At 39.9% G+C, this 22,296-nt stretch overlaps 1 protein-coding gene across 14 annotated transcripts in view; it reads left to right on the forward strand.

The window, feature by feature from the left end:
• TASP1 (taspase 1) overlaps positions 1-22,296 on the forward strand; it is a 157,464-nt gene that overhangs the window by 99,708 nt on the left and 35,460 nt on the right. Inside the window, exons 12-13 of one of the 14 annotated variants that reach the window (XR_012158327.2) lie at positions 6,338-6,784; positions 6,874-7,478. The exons of 12 other annotated variants lie outside the window; for them this stretch is intronic. The gene's annotated coding sequence lies outside the window, so the exon portion shown is untranslated. Of the gene's footprint in view, positions 1-6,337; positions 6,785-6,873; positions 7,479-22,296 lie in introns of those variants that run through there. One more of the 14 variants, XR_012158326.1, reaches the window with a different exon arrangement.

Consider the following 22,296-nt stretch of genomic DNA (forward strand, 5'->3'; position numbering starts at 1 on the left):
AATAGAAATCCTAAATATTCTAAATGTCACTTGACTAGTCATAATTGAAAATATTACACTGTCTGATGCCATTTATTGCAGTGCAAAAAGGGCTCAGTCCCTAAATCAAGGTGAGGCAAAGTCAAGAAAAATTGGAGAACTAGATTGTGGTGGTAGAGACAAGCTCTGGAAGTCAAATAATAGTTGTGATGAGGGTATTCAACTTGAGGTTCTAAAGAGGTAATATTTAATTTTGGTGTTAGCTTGTCAAGTTATTATAGTGGAACTGAAGTGTTCATGATCTTTTCAGGAGATTTTCTGGAAATAGAAAAATGGCAAAGTTGCTTCAAATTGTAGATAAGGTTTTTGTTTGTGATATTTAGGTCAACTAAAAGTTGCTGCCTAATTTTGACCAGATATTTATAACTTGCTGGCAATTTCCTTTTATTTATTTGTCAGAAACTTTACTTTAAGTAAAGGGAGACTTTTCACCTTGCTTTATATTTTAGTGTGTGTATTTGTATCTCTGTATCCCAAGGTGCAGTTTGAAAATGAAGAAACTATTGTGAAATTAATTCATGTTATGATTAAAAAAAAACACTTGTTTACATGGGTACTTTATCTAATATGATTTGTAATTAGTAGATGCCCCTTCCATGCTCTAGGTGCCCTTGCAATGCTAAATTTGCGTTCTTGTAAAATGTGTATATGATCAATATGCTGCTTAATTATCCCTGCATAAATAAGATCAGTAATAAATAGCTTCGGCTAAGACAAAACTCATCCCTTCAGATGTTATTCTCTCATGTCCAGGTGAAAAGATAGATCTTACAGTATGTTCAGAAGGCAAAGGGGAAAGCAAGTTCTAGAGCCAATGGGGTCTTCACTGCAAGTGTCTTGCCATTAGCTCCTCTCCATGTAGAAAGCTAGATCTCCATCTTGGCCACTGCCTCTGATCGCCACTGCAATTTGTGTGATATGGGGAGAGATGCAATGTTTTAAGTCCCGGTAGAATATTTGTATTGCAGTAGTGCCTCGGAGCCTCAGTCAAGGACCAGGACCCCATTGTGTTAGGCGCTGTACAAAGACAGAACAAAGATGCTGTCTGCTTAAAAGTAGCACAAATATATTTTTAGCACATTTAACTATTTAACTAGTGGCACAGAATTGGGCAGTCATCTGTCGAAGACAAGCAGCTGTTTTGTAGGCAGGATTTACCCATTTTATAACATTACTGTCTAATTCAGAACAGCATTGTGAAAGTGTTAGGCAAATGCTGGACAAATTGATCCAAATCTTTGTCTTAAAAAAACATTCTTTGCAGTTCTAATTTACTGTAATGTAAAATTTAAAGGGAAAGATTAAATATAGCCCAGTTCAAGACATTATATGCTCTGTAGAATTCTTATATTACTAGTTGAAATAAGAGTTTTGTTAGACCCAGAACTTTCTTTTGATTTGCAGTAGGATGGATAAAGGAAAATACACTTCACGTATTTTTAACCACTTTTCATGTTAGCACACCAAACCCATAAGAAAACGGTTGACAAAAATAGTTCTTTAATAATACTGTATGCTAACCAGCTGATTACAGACCAAAAGCTCAGGTGCTAGTTAAGTAGCAAATATTGGGGGGGGAAGGTATTCTTTTAGGTTGATTTGTGTTTATTTTAATTACTTCAAGCAAAAATACTCATGCCATGATTCCCCAGTAACTTACTGTTAGTTGGTGGTAAGAAGCTTTTGAACCAATCTTGTATGATGGACTGTTCTATTTTTAAATGGCTATTACATGTGTGATGCTGGTAAGCCAAGTGCCACCTCTGGCAAAGACCTAGGCATCAGCTGACAAACTCGTAGCTGGAAGCCAGGCCAGTTCACTCGTTTATTGGCATATAGATCAAAGTGATTGTTAAATATGTAAGAATGTATGTAGTGTTTAAACTTCATGAAAACTAATGGGATGTTACCAGCATGGTTTTCACTTATTTGTATCCTGTTACATACAATATAAATGTTTGCTATTACATTATATAACTAAATAACCCATCTAATGAGAAAGAAGCCTTGTGTAATGCAAATGAAGAACTTTAACAGGAAAGTGCTACTTCTTGAGCATTTGAAGGTCAGTGGACATTATATGTGATGATCAGAGAGCAAAGACTCTAAACGCATTCCTCTCTCTCCGCCATCGAAGAAAAAGTTTGGGTAGGCATCCTGTCAGCTTCTTTTCTGTGAGAAAATGCTGTACGTGTAGATATAAGGAAAAATTCTTCCTCTCTGGACTGTTTGGGTTGTAACAGGGCAGAATAACTGAATGAGAAGACTGATATCCCCAGAGTTTTCTGGGTAGTGTTGAGAGGCTTTTGGAAAAGTGACAGATTACTACATCTCCTCCATTTCAAAGTATAGACTCTGACTCACCGATACATACATTTTTACCTGTTTTAACCTCTCAACAACTCTCATTTCTTTCTCCTTGCTAATAAACCATTAGTTAGTTTACTGTAGAATTGGCTGCCAACATTGTCTTTTGGTGTGAGATCTAGGTTGGAAATTGACCTGCATTTGTAACTGGTCTCTTGGGACTGGATGCAATCTCAATATTTTATGATTTTTTTATAAGTGACCATTTATCACATAGTCCAGCTTGCCTGGGTGGCAAGATAGACCAGAGTGTCTAAGGGAACTGTCTGTGACTCCATGATAAGACTGATTTCACCAAGTCAGTAACAAATGTGAACTCCCAGATCACTATATCAATTATAGAACATTCCACCATTTTGGGGTGTCTGTCCTGCTTTTGACAGTCTGCCCTGAAGTAGGCACTCATGGTCATGAGCCACTCCAGACAGTGTGACCATGTGGTATATAAATTCAGTGTTCTTTAGTATGACATCTTTTAAATTCAGAGGAAACAATGTTAAAGAACATCATTACATTGAACGCTACCTAGCCTTTTATGTGATTCACCTATGGTGCTAATAGTGAAGAGAATAATGGAGAAAACTGAAAAGTTTTTTGGTAAAGATCTTGAAAACCTTAGTAAACTCTAACCCCTTCAATATTCCTATCTGTTGGTAGTTTTCAGTGCTGGCTACTCAGGACAGGCAAAGCTCTTCCTGGTTGTATCCACAGTATACAGGTCAAGGCACCACATATTCAGAGCAAGGGTGCAGGAACAGGCTGGAGAGAGAAGAATGGAACCAAAGTAAGAATGGGAACTGGATTGTGGAGAAAACAGGACTATCGTTTCTTTCCTGGGTTTAGAAGGATGAGTCTTCAGTGTGTCCTTTGAACCCCAGATTCAGCAAAGCACTTGAGCCCCATTAAAGTCAATGGGACTTAAGTACGTTGTTAGGTGCTTTTGCTGAGCTGGGGTCTTTTCCTGCCTGCTCATCCTCACTTGTTATGCAGTTTGTTGCATCATGGCTTTTCTTAAAAGCTGTGCTTGTGTGTGTGTTTCAGAGGGGACTCTCCTGAACAAGCACTTCTGCAAGGTAAACTTTATTTGTAGAAGTCTTGGGGAATGTATTGTCAGTAGATTGTCCAGATAGGACAAGATAATGAGAGGACGGTATCATTTGTGGTTTCCCTGTTGATCCAGGTGGTAAGTGCATAACATTTGGGACTTCATGACCTTGGTGCTATATACGAGGTTTTGGGAGGAGAAACGAAAGTGTGCTGTGGAGGAAGACATGAATGAAATAATAGGTTAGAATAGTGCAATATTGAAGGAACAAATTCTGAGGAATAAGAAACACAAGATAGTCAGCAAAAGTCTTGAGAAAGGAAACATAAGGTCTGTGGGCATAAATGTAAGTTAAAAAGAGTTGATCTAAATGAAACTATTCTGAAAAGATTAAAAGAAATACCAGGATATTGAAGGAGAATGCGAAAAGAGATGGTCCCAAAAAAGTAGATTTCTTTTAATTTAATTTGTCGCAGTAAGGCTATGACGATACCAACACAAGAGCAATGTTTACATACATTTTATTGTGGGGTATACCAGTCATAGAAACCTCTGACAGGTGCATTATAAAAGACTGAGAAAGATGGGCAGATTTACTTAAGTTTTGTGTGATAGGGCATCTGAGTTTTTTTCTATGTCTACCCTGGATCCTCTGTACTGACTACACATTAAGGAGACTCTGCCAAAAGCAGCTATTCCTCTTGGTGACTAATTGGAAAAACATCTTACTATATGAAAGGTTTGCTAGAAGCCATAGATAAACAAGCTGGTCTGTAGGATGAACAGAAAAACCATTCAGTAGTGACAAACTTGGGGCTGTTTAAGAGAGGCAGATTTTGGCAAAGTAGAAATAAAGTCCATGTGGAATGAAAAGTGTGTTCTTAATCTAGTTAGGTGGGACAGAATAACATTTTTGAACTAGGACTGTGCTTAAACTTGGTTTTAAAGGCTATCATCCTTCCTGGAGATGAAGATTTTCTGATTACAAGCATAATCGGAAGTCAGAGAATCTGGCTTTGTCCCAGGTGTGTTGTGTGAACTTAAATTAGTCACTTTGCTTTGGTATCCCGTAGTTTCCCCATTTATAATAAGGATGATAGTGCTCAAATTCACAGGAGTTGTGAGAGTTAACTCATTCATGTTTCCAAAAGTCTTGGAAAGACTCAAATGAAAAAGCAGATGACATGAATAGCATTCATTGCCAAAATGCTTATTGCTTTGGTTAAGAATGAAGACAAAATTGTGTGCTTATTTTGTAATGTGTATTAGGCCCTGTTTGTAATTAAAACCTATTTATTATATATTCAGTCACTGCTTTCCAAAAAATATTTGGTACATGTTAGATATTGATCCATTACTCATGCTTACTATTAATGCCTATTGGTATCTGTGAATGAATACAGGAAACCCAGACGAATATTACTGCTTCCAGTAACCTATCAACAGAGGAGTCTCAAACTTAAGTGCAGTTTTGTGAGTTCTTGGCAATTCTGAAAATCAGGCATAGCATTAATTTTTGCAAAATATTACCCCAAGGGGAAAATTTATGCTGAAATATTAGGCTTAAACTACGTAACTTTATTTTCTTGTGAACTTTCACAGATTTTGATTTTCGCTGATATAAAGTTTACTTAAGCTATATCATACCATACACGTTTTCCTTCTACTGTGAAATAACTGGATAAATTAGGTTAATAGTCTCCTCCAGACAGCATGGCTGGTTTTTTTGCTCCTCTTTCTTAAACCCGTACTTTTGGGTCACATTAAGCTTCTAATAAAATAGTTCTGGACCAAGTGAAAAAGAATGGTTTAGCAAGGCAGAACTGAAGTGAATGGTCAAAAGTAAAAATTTTGGACCCATGAACAGCTGATTTTGGCCTTTGCCATCAGATTCTTGCTTCCTGTTTACAGAACTCCTGAAATCTTCACAGAACCTTGGGAATTCTTCCAATTAGGGAAAGCCTGCCTTAGACACTTGGAGCTGTTTAAACAGCAGGTGATGTGCTTCCCTCGTCCCTTTGTTTAGAGCCAAATTATTATGGATAACACACAATTTCTGGTTGAGTAGGAGGTGGGGAAATTAAATTTAGACTTTTGTAAATGGAATGGGTTTAATATACTAAATAGAAGAGCAGTAGATTGGTACACGGAGTAAGAATGGTGTTCTATAAACACAAATATCTTTCATACAAAACGGTGGATTTTGTTACTCATCGATTCCTTTCAAATGTGGCCAAGTTTGAGGAATGCAGACTTGAGAGTAAATGTTTGTGCCATCTCACAGGCAGGAGATTCAGCCTATTCACATGGAAATATTATAAATTGTAGTTTAGAGTTTCTTATAAAGTATTAAAGAAAACCCTTTGAAAACCATAAACAGAATCTGTTGCTTTTCAGTCCTAGGAGGCAAAAATATTTTCAAATCTTTATTGCCTAGGTTGCTGTATTAATGTATTTTAGGGTACAGTTTGTACATGAAATAACTGATCTGCTCTTGTTAATTATCATTGGAAAGCATGTACCATTTTGGATATGCTTAACTATAACATTAAATAATTCAGTGGAAAATAACTAAATGGGGGTGGGGTTATAGCTCAAGTTCTATAGAATAGAACAGAAATGGCATTAGCGGTGGTGATGGACAATCTCTTGATGCCAGAGGATGATGGGCAGACCTCTATTCTCATATTTGTGAATCTCTCTGTAGCATTTGTTCATGATACTTCTGTCCCATCTGAGAGAGGATGCTGAGGTCAAGGGAAAGGCAGTGAAATTGTTTGAGATCTTCCTGGAGGGATGCCCCTAAAGGGTTTGGATGGGGAACTGCAAGTGAGATGGCATCTGGTGGCAAAGGTGCAGAGTCTCACAGGATCAATTCTCTTTTAGCTTACCTTCAACCACTGGCAGAAATGGTGAGAGATCGTGAACCCAAGTGTCAAGATAATGCATAATCTACCTAACCTTCGCACTATGACAGAATCATTAGATTGGACTTGCCCAGTGCCAGTTTGAGATTAATTTATGAATGAATACTACCCGGCTGAAGTTGAACCCTTGGAAACTGGAGATCATGCTTATTGGAGAAGGAAAACATGCTGAGGACTGAATGCTTCTGAATTCTTTAAGTACACCAAGCTCTTGCAGACTAGCTTCTGCAAGTAAAACATTCTACCTTCTATGGCTGGCTGTCTGGCTGCACCCAACTCTGGTGGATGATGCCTTGACTTCAGTTGTTGCACTCCCTTGTTACTCCTGACTTGACTACAGCAAAACATTCTACCCTGGTTAAGAAAACAGCAGCTATTTGGAAACCTCAGCTAATACATAATACAGGTACATACTTCAAACCTGTCCTCTGTGGTCTCTGTTGGCTTCCTATACAGTATCACATCAAATTCAAGATCTTGGTCTCTATCTTCAAGGTATTTTATGATTTGGGCTCAGGATATTTAAAATCACCTAAAGTGCTGGGATGAAGATCATGGCTGAGATCACCATTCCTCAGGCACAAGGTAATGGCTTGTATGGTAAGGGTAAGACTCCCACAGGATTTAAGAATGTTAATTTCAACACCTTCTGTTCCAAATCCAAGGAGTATTCTATTGACCTTGCTTTCACTTGTGCTTTCACATTTATACATTCATGTACAAGCCATCCTCTCCCTGGAGGGAGAGAAGGAAAACTGACCACTGATTACCCATTCCTGGCTGGCCAAGTTTTGAAATCTAATTTCTTGATTTAGAATGCTAATTAAACATGTAATGCTTTTGTTATTTCAGAGTCTTATAGACTGCAGAGAAATATGTTTAGAAAAATTGATCTATTTTGTCTACATCACCAGTTATCAGGATTTTTTGGTTGTTTTTGTTTTGTTTTATTTTTTGTAGTTAACATGAGTTACAGATGATCTGGTGGAAAAATCCGGTAAGTGATTTATGAGAAATTATCTTCAGGTTTTTTTTAAATAATAATAATAATAATGAAGCTCCACATCAGAATATTCATTAAAATTGGCTACTATTTAGTCTTTTGACGTGAGGATTTAAACACCCATACTGAGTTCCTTAAATAGATTTTTAACTTTCGTTTATAGTTCAAGCGTGTTTTTCACTCTAAGTGAAATATTTACCCCTGTGAAGGGGCCAGCACAGGGCCTATGCACCACTCAAATCCCCATTAAGTCAGTCTGGTCTTCAGCAAGAGGGAATTCATCCTCTGTGCTTCCTGCACCATCACTTCCATGAATATATAGGGATGTTTGCAAGCGCATAACTTAGGCATTGCTCTTTGGCAGTGTAATTTATATTGCATGTGTCCTTTTAAAAAAGAGCTGTCATGCCATTAAAGTTCTTGAATACTCTCAAATACTAGATCATAACTGTTCTATAAAGTAAACATTTTGGGTGAGGAGTGGGGAGAACAAACGAGTTTTAGCAAACTGGTCTTCAGTGTCCTAACCACATCTGTGTGGACTATCCTATGGACCATCCTGTTGAAATCTCTGTTCTCTGTAATCATTTTGTGACTGTGCCCTGGACACAAGTAGCAAATGATATTTAGCAAGGTAGACTGAAGACAAACTTGAGCTATGAACACTAAATGTAACTGACTCGTTTACAGTGCTAATGAAGATGTGTTGCCGATTGTTTATGGAGATTCAAGGTACAGTAAGCTTGGCTTTTTTGATGTCTATAGTGACATTTCAGTTGCTAAGATTGTACCTTCCTAAAGAGAACTTCAGAGGGATAGCTCAAAAAGCCAAGCAAGCTCTGGCAGGAAAGTCTGCCGAGAGAACCTTGCAAACCCCACTGTAGGGAGAAGGGTTTGACATTTTTTGGAACCTTGCAAACCCCACTGTAGGGAGAAGGGTTTGGCATTTTTTGGAGCTCCCAGGATGGGAGCTCTCCTAATACCACACAGGTCATGGTGATTGATGGGAAAAAGGTCCATGCTCAGACAGCCACAGGACTGCCAGGGGACAAAGTTACATAGCATGGCTGCTTCCTAGCTCTCCCATGAGGCCATCCCACCTCCCAGAACCTTTGCAGCATCCATGGTGGTCTGGAGGGCAAGAAAACTGCCATAGAGGCATTGCTGCCCCTTTCCCATGGGAGCAGGGGAGATCCTACTGAGGAAAGGCTGTACCAGTCCTAGCATGAGAGAAACATACTACACATTAACAGTAAACATACTCTACATATTTTAACTATATGTACGTTTTTTAAAATAAACTTAAGATTGTTAACACGCCTTTGTGGAATAAAACTGGCTAAAAAGTTAATAGAAGCAATACAGACTAAAACATTTTGAATGTGTGCTCCAGGAGAAACTTTAGTTAACACCTTATTAAACTCTAATGCTTGATGCAAGAGGTTGGACTAGATGAGCCAGGTGGTCCTTTCCAACCCTATCATGGTGGCTAGTGATTGTTTTTTAAAAAAGAGAGTGGAAATGCTTTTTTCATTTTCTCCATGAAACTCATTAGTTGGGTTTAAAGTCTTTGATTTTTGGAATTTGGAAGCCTATAAAAACCTAGTAAAAAGTACTTTGTTTTTAATAGCAACCTAGAAACACTAACACCCATTTACATTATTAATATGGAAAGGAAAAACTTGGAGAGCCAGGGTCTGCCAGTACTTACTCCGTGCATTGGTAAGTTTGCTCTGAAAGCCCACAACCCACCTTATTTGCAGAGCTCTGTAGCTTACTGCCATGAAAATGAAACCGCCAAAGGGCCAAGGGGTCCTTAGAGAGCTTCCAGCCTAACTGGTAAAGAAGCTAACATCACTCCTTTTCTTCAGCCCGTAATCTGATTAATAAATTTAATGGTAAAACTGGAAATCTGGAATTATTGTCAAGATCCTCCTTTGTATGCATAGATATTCACCATCAAAGCAGTATTGTTTAGTTATTTGTGTGTATGTCTTTCTGTTTGCTTTTTTTAAAAAAAATATCCGACTAATGCAGTGGTGGGCAACCTGTGGCCTGTCAGGGTAATCTGCTTGCGGGCCATGAGACAGTTTGTTTACATTTTGCATGGCCACCCGCAGCTATCAGTGACCGCGGTTCGCTGTTCCCAGCCAGTGGAAGCTGCGGGAAGTGGGGACCAGCACATCCCTGCGACCCGCACTGCTTCCCGCAGCTCCCATTGGCTGAGAACGGTGAACTGCTGCCACTGGGAGCTCTGAGCGACTGTGCAAATGTAAATAAACTGTCTCGCGGCCCACCAGTGGATTACCCTGACGGGCCACAGGTTGTCCACCACTGCTCTAATGTAATATATGTGGACAGGTAGATACCATGTTTCTACATATCAAATATAAGTAATAGAACGCTGAAAGCTTTAATAAAAAGCATTGTTCCAACATTCATCATTTCCTTAAGACAACGAGCATACAGCTCCTTAAATGGAATTGTCTCTCTTTAGATTCACTCACTTTTCTTGTGGGTTTTGTTAAGGATTTTTGCTAAAACTGGAGAGATTTTAAAAACACCTTTCTGTAGGTGCTTTAGCAGGACTTGTTTCTACTTCTGTATTGAAGGGTCTGTTTACGGTTCTCCTAAATTAACACGTATTTTAATGGTGTGCACTATATTCAACTATATAAATATCTTTAAAAATCTGGCATGTAAAGTCTCAAGCAGAGTACAAATTTTTGCTGCAGCTTTTTTAAAAACCCAACTTATTTTAAATTGCTGTGGTAGTTTCAGTTAAATTTAGAGATCTCTGGATCCAGGTGCTTTCTTGTGCTTACATATTTAACAAATGAAGGTGCATGAAATCAAAACCTGACTCTCCGTTTAGTGTGTATTCATATCCATCACCTTTATCAAAGATACCCTGTATAGCTTTAGCACTAAGTTTAATGTGATGCATAACATCAGCATAGACAGGGCAAATGACTTCATTTCAATTTGAGGTGTGCACAGGCTTAGTAAGTCCAGTGGCATAGTACAAAACGAACATCTTTGTGGACTAATGGCCTCTGAACCTTCTTTAGTAACGTAATACAAAAGTATTTAAAACTGGCAAGTATTACTTTGTTTGCACTGTATCAGTACTGCTTCACACAGTTTTGCCGCTTATACCTTTCCATAGTAAATGTTTACATCCAAATTATCAAGACATAAAAAGTTAATTACAAGGGAGCTAGTAGTGGTTCCTGTAGCATGGAAGACCGTAGATCTAAATACAATGCACCTGATGAGGGAGTGGCTAGTCCATGGAGCTGGTAACAGTAAATGGAACACTACATCTGCCTTAAAATGGATTTACCTATCCACTGTCATCCAATATCATATCTTTAATGCTCTAAATGAAGAGTTGGCATCAAGCCTAGGTTTCTATTAGGCAGGTTCCCACCATCATCAAATAAACCAAAACAGTTGGGCACTGTTGTTGTCAGTCTTGGCAAAGACTAAGTTTTAAATGGACTTGGAAACTAAGTTGCCCATCCTAGATACCTGTCCTTCCAGGGCAGGGCTGAAGTCTGAGGCAAACCGGAAGGGTCAAGTATCGTGTCCTTGCACTATTTTATACCAGTTCTGTGGATCAAGCTCTGATGGTTGTAATCTAACAACCTTTCATAAGGATTAGATTCCCTTAAAAATTGATCGGTTATCTACATGGTTTCATTTTACAGACAGAACTTGCTTGTCATGCAGTTTCTGAGAGGAAACCTGTGTGCTTTAGCCTAACTTTACATTGACGCTCAGCCTCAGCCACTCCCACTGAATTCAATGGGAGCAGTGAGTCCTGAGCTGTGAAAATTGGGTTGCTTATTTTTTGGAGACCAGATTAAAAGAATAAGGCACACAAATATATGTAAGAAATCGCTTCATAGCACTTCCAAACTCTGAAATAGGAATAAATTGCTGAATTGTTAAATTCTGAAGTTAGGTTAAGTCGGTGAAAATGTGTCCATCATGTTAAAACATAATTTATGTGTCTGTTGCACAAAGCTACTGGAGGGCATGTTGTCTTTTCACTGGGGTGGGTTGTTATATTTAACGGCTTGATTCATCAGGTTTATATCTTTGGATACTGTATGCAAATTCTTCCTTCTTATGCCAGCGTAAACCTGTGTTGGTGTATGAGAGCAGAATTTGGTCCTATCTCTGCAGTTTGCAAACCAATGGCCCAAACAGAGATTTGCGTAGCATCTGCATCTTTCCACTGTAATAAAATACATTTTCAGGTAACCAGTATAGAATACATTTATTAAAGTCTTAATTTTATGTTAAGGTATATACAAAGAGCCCAATGTGGATTAAGTAAAATCAGTGTGGGTACTATTAGATCCTATCCTTTTAGTAACACATCATGGTGAATATAATATACAGGATAAAATTTCAGTAAAACACATTTCAAGTTTTCATGTCTTTTAAAACTTCTAAAAATAGCTGAACAAATATGAAAAATGCTCTGCCAAGTGTTCCTTTTAATTGCTGTTAATGTATCCCTTAGCAGTCTGTACGCCTCTTTTTTCCCTAATGTCTTGCTCGCAACAGATGCTGTTTTTAGATCTAAGAGGATAAAATATGTTCGAAACTTCAAGTTCAGGAAGCATTGAGGGCACTCAGCACTTTACAAAGTCAAGTCCCTTGTGCATAGCACGAACATGTGTAGGACTAAAACAGTTTCAAGATCTTCTTTATATCAGTGCTTTGAGATAGCTGACCCTGATGTGTGTGGTATCAAACCTACCTAGCATCCAACATAGCTAGACTGAGCAGATGGAACTCTTCATGTACGCTGTCTTTCTGGTTGTTATAAAATATGTGCAACTCTTTTAGCACAGCTATAGTAGTGTAGTAATATGAGAAAATAAGTGTACCTATCCACAAATGTTTTAAATACAGAAATATGAATGTATTCTTTTCTCCTTTTAATTAAGTGAATAAGAAACGTTCTTTACCTAAACAATTTGCAGTAAGGATATGTTCTTCAAGTGATGGTCCCTATTATATTCTACTAAGAGTTATACTTATGCATCATGTGTCTGGAGCCAGAGGTTTTGAAAGTAGTAGTGTCCCTTGGTCCACCTCATGGGTTCATCCAAGGTGATAAAGGGTGTGCTGGACCAGCCATGCCCTCAGTTTCTCCTCATGGTCTAAGTCAGAGCCTCTACTGTTCTCTGTCTCATGTGATGCATTTTCTAAAACACAAAAACAGCTGTTTTATTCTTGTATATAGCGAGTATTTTGTTGTTTTTGTAGTAGTTTTAATGTTAGTAGTAGTTTTTAGGATTTTAAGGACTTTGGGACGCTGTTTTGCTCGTCTCTCTTTCCCCTCTCCCCCTTCCACCCCCCAGCACCCATGATTGGATACTGGATTATGCCAAAGATGCCAGGGTTCAAGATCTGCACTTCTTGCCCTTGCTTAGTCTCAGTCAGCAACAAGCACCAACACTACCTTTACTGCTTGGGGGAGGCCCACATCACATCCAGGTGCAGTATCTGCCTCTCCTTCCCAGCCCGTCCATAGGAAGGCCGTGTTCTCCACCTCAAGAAACATCTGCATTGAGGTCACCATGAGGCTGCAGTGGGATCCTGGCTGGGAGACCCCTCCTCCCCCAGTACGTTGGCCTGGGCAATCCAGGAGCGCACCTGCTACTCTGGAGCTCCAGTCTGCTTTCACTGGTACCAGCACTACGGACCCTGTTCCAGGACCTAGTCGTGAGGCAAGGAAAGGTGCATAAGCATGGCGGTAAGTCTCCCTCAAGGCCCCGGAAGGACACTGCATCCTCCACAAGTTCCAGCCATGGAGAAGCAGCGCTTTCCAAGGCTCACAGACACGCATAGAACACCAGACCCATCAGTCCCGGTTACCGAGCTGTGTACCCCTTCTGGATCAGTACCGCCAATATCAAGGGAACCTTCAGTTCTGAGACAGTTCTCTGCTCTGGTTCTAGCTCCAGTTCCAACTGCAGAACACATGCTGCTGACTCCAGGGAGGCTTCAGTCAGCACCCAGACCTCATGAATTATTTGCCCGGGAAGAGGTTAGATCACCACGTCTCCTGGTGCACTCTCCTCCTAAGAGAGTATTCTCTCCTGCATTGGACTTACCTCCTTCAGCTAGTGTTCCTGACCACTCCCCTATGATTCACCCGGCTCTGACGGTACTGCCTTTAGAACAGCGATCTGACTTTTCAACATCCAAGAACTTGGACGGACCACAAAATCCGCTCCTCCCGTACCGTCGCCATGAATGTCAGAAGGCTTCACTGGCTCAGTAGCACTACCCTCCCTTTCTTCAACATAGGTGCCCTTGGTATCCCGCTCTGAGGGGCCCTCAGCAGCAATGGCTAGATCCACCTGTTTGGCTGTACTGGGGGTCTTGGCCACAGTATCCACCTTCAAAATCTTCCCAATCTGCCCAAGAGGAGTCCCCCATCTCACCACTCCGGCCTTCGTCAAGTAGACATCTGAACCTGGAATTGGAGGGTGCTCTGGTTAGCCTTACTCTGACACTACCACCGGGACTGGAGCAGTTCCCCTCAGCATCTCTGTAAGCAGCAGTGTCGTCAACTCCTTCCTCCCCCTGGATGACTACCACCAGTTTCAGGAATTGTTATGGAGAGTGGCTTACGCTCTCCACTTCCCCCTGGAGGAAGTGCAGGACAGCCAACATCAGTTACTCGATATCTTGCATGCATCAGTACCAACCAGGGTGGCACTACTGATCAACAATGCCATTCTCCAACCGGTCTGCACTGTCTGGAGTACTCTGACAATTTGTACACCCAGCCCAAAGGAAGTGGAAAAGAGAGACTGTGTACCGGCAAAGGCTTTTCTGAGTTTTTTTCACTTTGCACCCAATTCCCTGGTTATTCAAGCAGCAACGGAACAGGCCAGGCAACAACATGCATGTTCTGCTCCAGCTGACAAGGCAGGTAAGAGATTGGACTTCCTAGGTCATAAGGTTTTCTCTTCAGCCAGCCTTCAGTTTAGGATCTCCAGTTACCTCACTTTACTAGCAAAATATGACTTTCTGAACTATGGCCAGTTAGAAGACTTCGCTGACAAGCTTCCCCAGCAGGACTGTGCCTGTTTCCACACTATGTTAGAGGAAGGCAAACTAGTTGCAAGGATGATGCTCAAGGTCACTGTAGATTTGGCGGACACATCTTCACGCACCATGGCCGCAGGGATTGTTATGAGGAGGGAATCCTGGTTGCATTCATACTCAGTCTTTGCATAAACTATATTTCTGAGTTCATTTAGAGAGCCGTCAGCAACCTTGCATCTCACCATACATATAGTTGTATCGTCTTCCTCGCACCCTCCTCCTAGCTAGGTACCGCTTGTTAATCACCCTCAGTGGAATACCATAGGGACCATCACTCGAGGAAGAGGTTACTTACCTATAACTGGAGGTTTTTTGAGATGTGTGGTCCCTCCCTCCTTCTGTGGAATACAGACAGGGACCACGCATCTCAAAGAACCTCCAGTTACAAGTAAGTAACCTCCTCTTTTAATCAGTTTTCAACAATGACGTCTCACCTCCCTTTGTGTATGGGTTGCAGTAGGGAGGGGCATTTTCCTGTTTTAGACATGTACAGTAATAGTGTGTAACCCGCAGTAGATAATGTGGATCAGAAGATTAAGAACTCTATCTTCAGCTATCAGAATAACTGGGTTGAAACATGCTAAACTTGCTGCTATCTGCAGAGATACGATGTTTCAGTGACCCCTTATTTTGTATGTGCCATTGTGCTCACCCCGGTCAATTTTGGGTTGCATGTTTGGTTAGAAATGTATTCTACAGAAGAAACTTGAACATGCAGGCCTTACCTATATATGCTAGACTTTTCTTTTATTAGTTTTCTACTAGTGCAGCTCTACAGTAGGAATGTTACTGGTAGCCCTCAGCATTCTAACTGCCATGAATAAGCAAGGGGATGGCCTTCTGACTTAGATGCTGGACTGAAGAGACCTGGGTTGAGTTCCTAGTTTAGTCACAGAATTCCTGGGTGACCCTGGGCAAATCTGTAAATATCTCTGCCTCCATTCCTGACCTGCAGAATGGGGATAACAGTTCCATTCTCCCCCTTTTGTCTTGTCTGTCCATACTATAAACTTTTCAGATTGTTCCTTAATAGGTTTGTTCAGCGCTTAGTACAATGCAGCCCTGATTTTGTTTGGGACCGCTACGTGAAACTATAATACAGATAAATCTAGACCTGCTCCAAGGGCCTGCCTAGGACTACTGTCATGTCAATAATGGTACAGCTATGATGCATGTCTTTTGTGTTTTACAGCATATATAATATAGGAAAGCCATAAGCACAACAGCAAAATTATGAACAATGCAGCCCAGTTTCTTTTGCTGTTTGAACTATAACTTGTGTATTTGCTGGTTGCTGTTACATTACAACAACCTGACTGTTGCAAAAAGCTATGTTAATATATTTAATTCTCTAGTTTTAAAGAAAACTTGATAGAAAATTGAGAACAGCAAAGAGGGAGCAGATCCAAAGTTAACTTCAGGATTTTTACAAAATGCCAACAAAGCTCTGACCATTTAAGTTCATTGAACTAGCCTGTGCAGAGGGCCCAGTCCTGCAAACAGTTGCTTAACTTTAAGACAACGGGACTATCCATGTGTTTACAGTTAAGTACGTACAGAGATTTTTCAGGATAGGGCTGTAAAATAGCTAGCCATGTGAGGCTGTGTAGAGCAACTCTTTGGGAGGGCAGTTTCAGCTTAAGGAAATCTTCAACCACACATCATTGGTATCAATTTTTAAATATTTTTGTATTATTTTAAAATCACTTCATAAAGCTTTCGTAAAGCACATACTCAGTTTGGAGCTTCCAAGTTCAGCCAGTTTTTAGTTCCCTCTCCCTCATTTCAGTGAGGAAAATGGTGTTTTATTTGATTGTTTTGTTCCACTTTCCAAGAACTGCAAACCAGTAAAACTTTTTTTTGCCAAACTTTTTTTTAAAAAATCATATTTTGGGCAGAGATTGAGAATGGAAAACTGCAGGCCCAAAGGCGAGTTTTTCAGGATGCTATGTGAGTGAATTAAAAGCTAATGAAAACCATTTTGGAACTTCTACTCTAATAGTCCATATGGAGCAACCACTCTACATATTTTTAAATGTTAACAACTCAGAGCAGGCTTTTGTGGAAAAAAACCCACAACTAAATGTACTGTTTCTCCTCCTTTCTCCTGCTTTACTTGCAGGCCAGTAAGTGTACCTGGGGTAAAGGAATGTACTGTAACTTTGACTGAGACTCCAAATAAGTTCCAGCAAACAAATCCCTGTGAAAATGAAAAGGGCCTAGAGAAAATGTAGCATTAAATGTTTTGGCACTAATTCTATAACAAGGAAAGAAATCTACAGCTGGGGCTCTTGTTAAGTGGGAACACAACTTTACATCAGTTATTCATGCTGCTAAAAATTTTGTTAGCTGCTGGATAACAATTTTAGGTGCAGCTAAAGAAGGTGAATTTACTTGGGAAAGTAAAGGCATGTGTGGCTGGCTTTATTTGCAAACACTTTTTTTGCATACTGGTTTTAAGTGCTGAAGGATGAACATTTCTGAAAAATTAATGCTGAAGGCACAAGAATGTTATGAGCTATAATGGCCATGCTAAGTGGTTATACAGAGTTAGGTAACTTTTGTTACCAACACAATTATGCTTTACTGCCTACCCATCTTCACTTAGCACTGAACAGCCCTGTCTTGCAGTAGTATAGAAGTTGTTTGGTTTTTTAATATTTGCTTCTGTGCCGCTTATAAATCAGGGTTCAACAGTAATATATGAATATCAAACATATATTTTACTTTGTCAAATCAATGTAAAGTGAACAAGGCATTCTCATTTCTGGGAGGAGAACTTCAAATTCTTCCATATCAAATTGTAATGACTAGCTAGATGTTCATATGTGGTTGTATTGTACTGTATTTTTACAGTATTTTAACTCTAGTTAAAATAACGGGTGTAAAGGTTTTTTTTTTTAAAAAAAACAACATTCTTTGGAGATGGCCCAGTAGCCAATATTTTGATGACTAGTAAATGAGGCTATTCTTCAGACAATATGGATCTCAGCCAGTTTTAGTATTTTGAAACAACACAATCTATTTTATTTTAATGTGAAGCACCACCATGGGGAAAAAAGACACATTTTTGTGTGATGCATACTGCACTAAGGTCCAATTCTGCCAGGCACTGAGTGTCTCCTAGCATGTTACTGAACTTTCAAGTCCCATTTTAGTTAGTGGTTGAGGATGCTACGTCCATTCCAGGATCAGTATCAATGAGCTAAACTCTACCCTTAAGTACTCATGTGGAACTTTTATTTAAGATAAAGTGCTCACATGCATCCAATGCAGAATTTGACTCTAATTATGTTTGGTTTTTGTTAACTGACACTTGTGCGAATCCTACTGATGTCTACCCTTATGCTGAAAAAGTGAAGTTATTTTGATACTGGAAATTTTGGAGTCCAATGTTAACAAGAAAGCAGTTTCTCTTTATCTACCATGATAATTTAAAAACACATACACTATCTAAATATTAGACATTTAAAAATATAGCCCATTATTTCTAAAATTCAATCCTAAAGTCTAAAATTTTTTTGCAAGCACATCTATTTGAATGTACAAAAACCAGACAACTAAATACTTTGTTTGCATTGCAAACGTGGGGCTTTACCTGGTGCATTTGTAAAGACTATTCAAAAATGTAGTGCATGTAGTAAAGCTGTCTTCCACCATTGATCCACAATACAGGAACTTTAAAAATAAAATAAGGAAACTCGGACGTGTTGCTTTATATGGAATGACTTGTCATTACAACACCAGACGCTAGCTGTTCTTTAATTGTCACAGTACTAGCATCAAGCCTGTCACCAGCAAATGCTACTTTCTGTTAGTAACATAAAAATGAGATGCATAGACAGTGCATTTGTAAAGGATTGCTGCATTTGTCATCAGATTAAAGTCACCTGGCCTTCAGCCTTATATTTTACAGCACCACCTGGTGGGCTATAATCGTGTGGAATTGGACTGCCTACTGCATTCTGTTCAATTATAACATTATAACGTTTTAAACTGCTCTAGTTAACAGGAGCGTCAGTGTTTTCATTTAAACAATAACAAAAAAATTCAGAATTTCACATCTGCAGGGCGATAGCAGGAAAATACTCTTTTCAAAACTTTTTGTCTACGGTGCCATTTTTGAGTGTAACATTTTCCCGTTAAGTGCACATACTGCATAACTGGGCTGTTTGCTGGAGTAGTTCAGAGACCTCCGCCTGCTTAGTACTATGGCGCAAACACCATTAAAAAGCCTTTTAACCTTTTATTAAAGATACAGAAACACAAACACTTGAAATGTAAAGTAAGGCTTTCATTTTAACAGCATCCACCACAGTCTTATGCAGGCAGCTTCACATCCAACTTCAGAACCTTCTTGCTCAGTGCAGGCACCCAATACTTCTACGTTGGCTAGAAATGCCCCTGCAGACATTGTGGTGTCCCCATCCCCTGCCAAGGAGATTGTCAGAGGGAAGGCGCCAATCCCCCTCTCCAGTGCCAAGGAAATAGCACATTCCTCAAAGATGGGAAGATTGAGATCTCCAGTACCATCTACTAGCAGAGCATTGGATATGGAAGGTACGGTGTCAGTGTGGCTCCCTGGTACCAACCTCTGCAAAATAGCCCTCTGGGCTTTCAAGACTATACCTTGCTGAGATGCCAATATCCTCGGTGCAGCAACTGCTGGATTGTGGTAGCCACTTAGTACTGATGGCTCCTGAAGCTTCCACATCTTTCCTGGCTCAAGTACCTATAAGGGACATTTGTAAAGCTGCAACATGGTCATCAGTGCATACTTTTACAAGTCATAATGCTATATCTCGGCAAATCCAGAGATTATGCAAAATTTGGATGTGTAGTTCTGCAATCACTGTTAAGGTAGACTCTGAAACCTACCCTTCTGCAGACTGAACTGCTTGTGAGTCACCTGAAGTGGAATGCACATGTGTAATCACTCAAAGGGAAAAACGGTTACTAACCTGTTCTGTAACTGTTGTTCTTCAAGATGTGTTGCACATGTCCATTCCATGACCCACTGTCCTTCCCTTCTATGTCAGAGTCTCTAGCCGGTAAGAAGAAACTAAGGAGGACTGGGGGCAGCTCTGCCATTTATACCACTGAACTGCAGCACAAGAGTGCTAAAAGTGGATGCACCACCCCAACAGTTGGCTCTGAGGGAAAAATCTCTGGCTCTGGTGCACTGGGCATGCACACACTTGAAGTGGAATGGACATGTGCAACATATCTCAAAGAAAAGTTACAGAACACATTAGTAGCCATTTTTGTAAGGGGTCTGTCAGTTCTTGTGTTGATGCTTTTATGGCAGAATGTTCTCAGTAAGGCAGATACTATTCAGGGAAACAATCAAACTGACTATACACAAAGTGCTATCAAATGGATAAAGTAAACCAACTGGAAAAATAGCAAAAATGTCCCCAACTTTATTCGGAAATGGAAATCTTCAGTATTGCTTCTAAAGATGGAAGGGCCACAATGTTCAGACACTTGATTTTCAGTTTGACAGTCTATCGCCAGTGGTAATTTGTTACTCAACTCTGACAAAAAACTACGGTTCAGTTTTTAATTCCCTTGATGTGAGAATAAATGGATATAGAATCATAAAACTTAAATTTTCAGTTCCTTTACCTTAAATAGAGACTCTTGTAAATATATTTTGCCTTATTTTTTTTAAAAGATGCTGGTAAGTATGGCATGTGATAACATGACTAATTTTCTTTAGCTTGATGCACTAAGGCAGTGGTCCCCAAACTTTTTACCTTGTGCCCCGCAGATCCCGCCAGCGGGTGCAGATCACCGGGCATGGATCCCACTGGCAGGCATGGGGCCATTGGCCGGGGCCAGGAATGGAGCTGGGTGGCGCTCCCTCCTTACCTTCCCCCCGCAGTGGGCTAGCCCAGGCCCTGCTGTGCCCCCTCACCCCCAAATGTTCCTCCATAGTGGGGTATGACCCACAGTTTGGGGACCTCTGCCCTAAGGTGTTTAAAGATAAAAGTATAAAACCAAAATAGAACAAAACACCCCGAATATGTATGGTACACAAATGCCCTCAGGGCTAATATCTGATCTCAGACATTCTAATATAAATCTAGAGTAACTTCCTTGAAATGAAGGAAGTTGCTCTACATTTACATTGGTGTAACTGATATCAGAAACAAACCTCGATAACTAGACTTATGTCATTATATACATCTATACACTTAGGCATCGATTTCTGAACACGTTTTAGGGTCCGGTTCTGCCATCTGATCTGCCTAGTGTAGACCCCTACGTCCCCATGGAGCATCTTAGACTTCAGTGGGACTGCATATGTGTAAGAATCTGCCCACATTAATCCAGTGACAGGTTTGAGACTTTACTTTTTACATGTCATATGGGATGGCAAATTGTTCTAGAAATACGGAAATTTTTAGGAAGTGGTGGACATTAGCCTTAAACCCAAATATATTTAGTGATTTTATTATATTATCAACCAGTTATGTTTAGTTAGAGTATGGCGAGATGGAAGGGATGGTAACTTTTGGGGTTAGGTACCATCTGTGAGTTTGCACATCACCTACCACATTTGAGCCCCAGTTCTGAATGGGACTGTAGGTGCTACCTGAGTGAATCGGTGGTGAAACTAAGGGCCCATCTGTACGATGGGATAATGTCCCCTGCTGGGGTGATTTCTAAAGTGAAATAAAGTATTATGCATTAATTGGTCGGTGTAGACCTTGCCTGGTACGCACTTAAGGTTTCCTAACGTGCTTTAGCATAGTGCTGTTTGAAACAGCACAGCATTAAAGCATACTTCCTATAGACTCCTCTGGGCAGGGATGAAAGTTGGCAGAGTTAAGGCAGTGTAGTATAAGTGTCACTTTAACACTGTGTGTGTCAGCTTTCTATCACTTGTGTCTTTTATTATAACCATAACACTTTCTTGTAAGGGGACCTAAATTCCACATTTCTTGGTTTCCCAGCACAGCTTTCATATTCTGGAAGGTACCATCGAGTGCTTGCAACCTTGTGTGTTGAAGCTTGTGGGGCGGGGACTGGTTGTTAGTGGCATTGGAAAAATCACAAATTAGAATAAACTTAAGATTTAATAGTTATGGTAAACTTAAAAATCAAAAATTCCCTCACTTCTTGGAATAAATGTAGTTTGATCAAACATCAATTTGGTTTTGTCTGTTTGGTCTCCTCAGGTGTGATAATCCTCCTTAAATCACAATACCCTATATGTCACCAACTTGAGATGGACCCTTCCTCAATTGAAATTGACGGCAAAACGTTAATTTCATGGGGAATGTGATTGGGCCTCTGAGGTCTGATACTAAAGTCTGAGCACCTGCAACTTCCACTGAAATTGAAATATTCAAGTTACCCTCAGAATTTCATTACTAGAAATATTTGTGTTAAACGCTGTATCTTATTTGTTTGAAATATATTCTGAGGTAGTAAATCAGAGCTTTGCAGTTGTGCACCAGACAGCCAAGCAAGAGGATGCTAAATGGCCTTGAAGAGCTGATCAAAGCTTGTCAGTCAGGTGTTTTTATATATGTTCTTACCCTTTAATCTGGTTGTATTTTCATTCTGAAGAAAATAATGAGTATTCAACCTTTCATGCTAAACCTGCCTTCGCACTTCTCAGTGTTACTTTTACCACATAGACAGTGTCTAGGTCTTCCTGACCCATCAAGTGACTACAACATTTACCCAGCAGAAATAATGGTAATTCTCAATAGAGGAATGAAATTGACATTTATATAGAAATATTATCATGACTTGGC

The sequence above is a fragment of the Lepidochelys kempii genome, chromosome 3, assembly GCF_965140285.1.
Source record: "Lepidochelys kempii isolate rLepKem1 chromosome 3, rLepKem1.hap1, whole genome shotgun sequence".
NCBI lineage: Eukaryota > Metazoa > Chordata > Testudines > Cheloniidae > Lepidochelys > Lepidochelys kempii.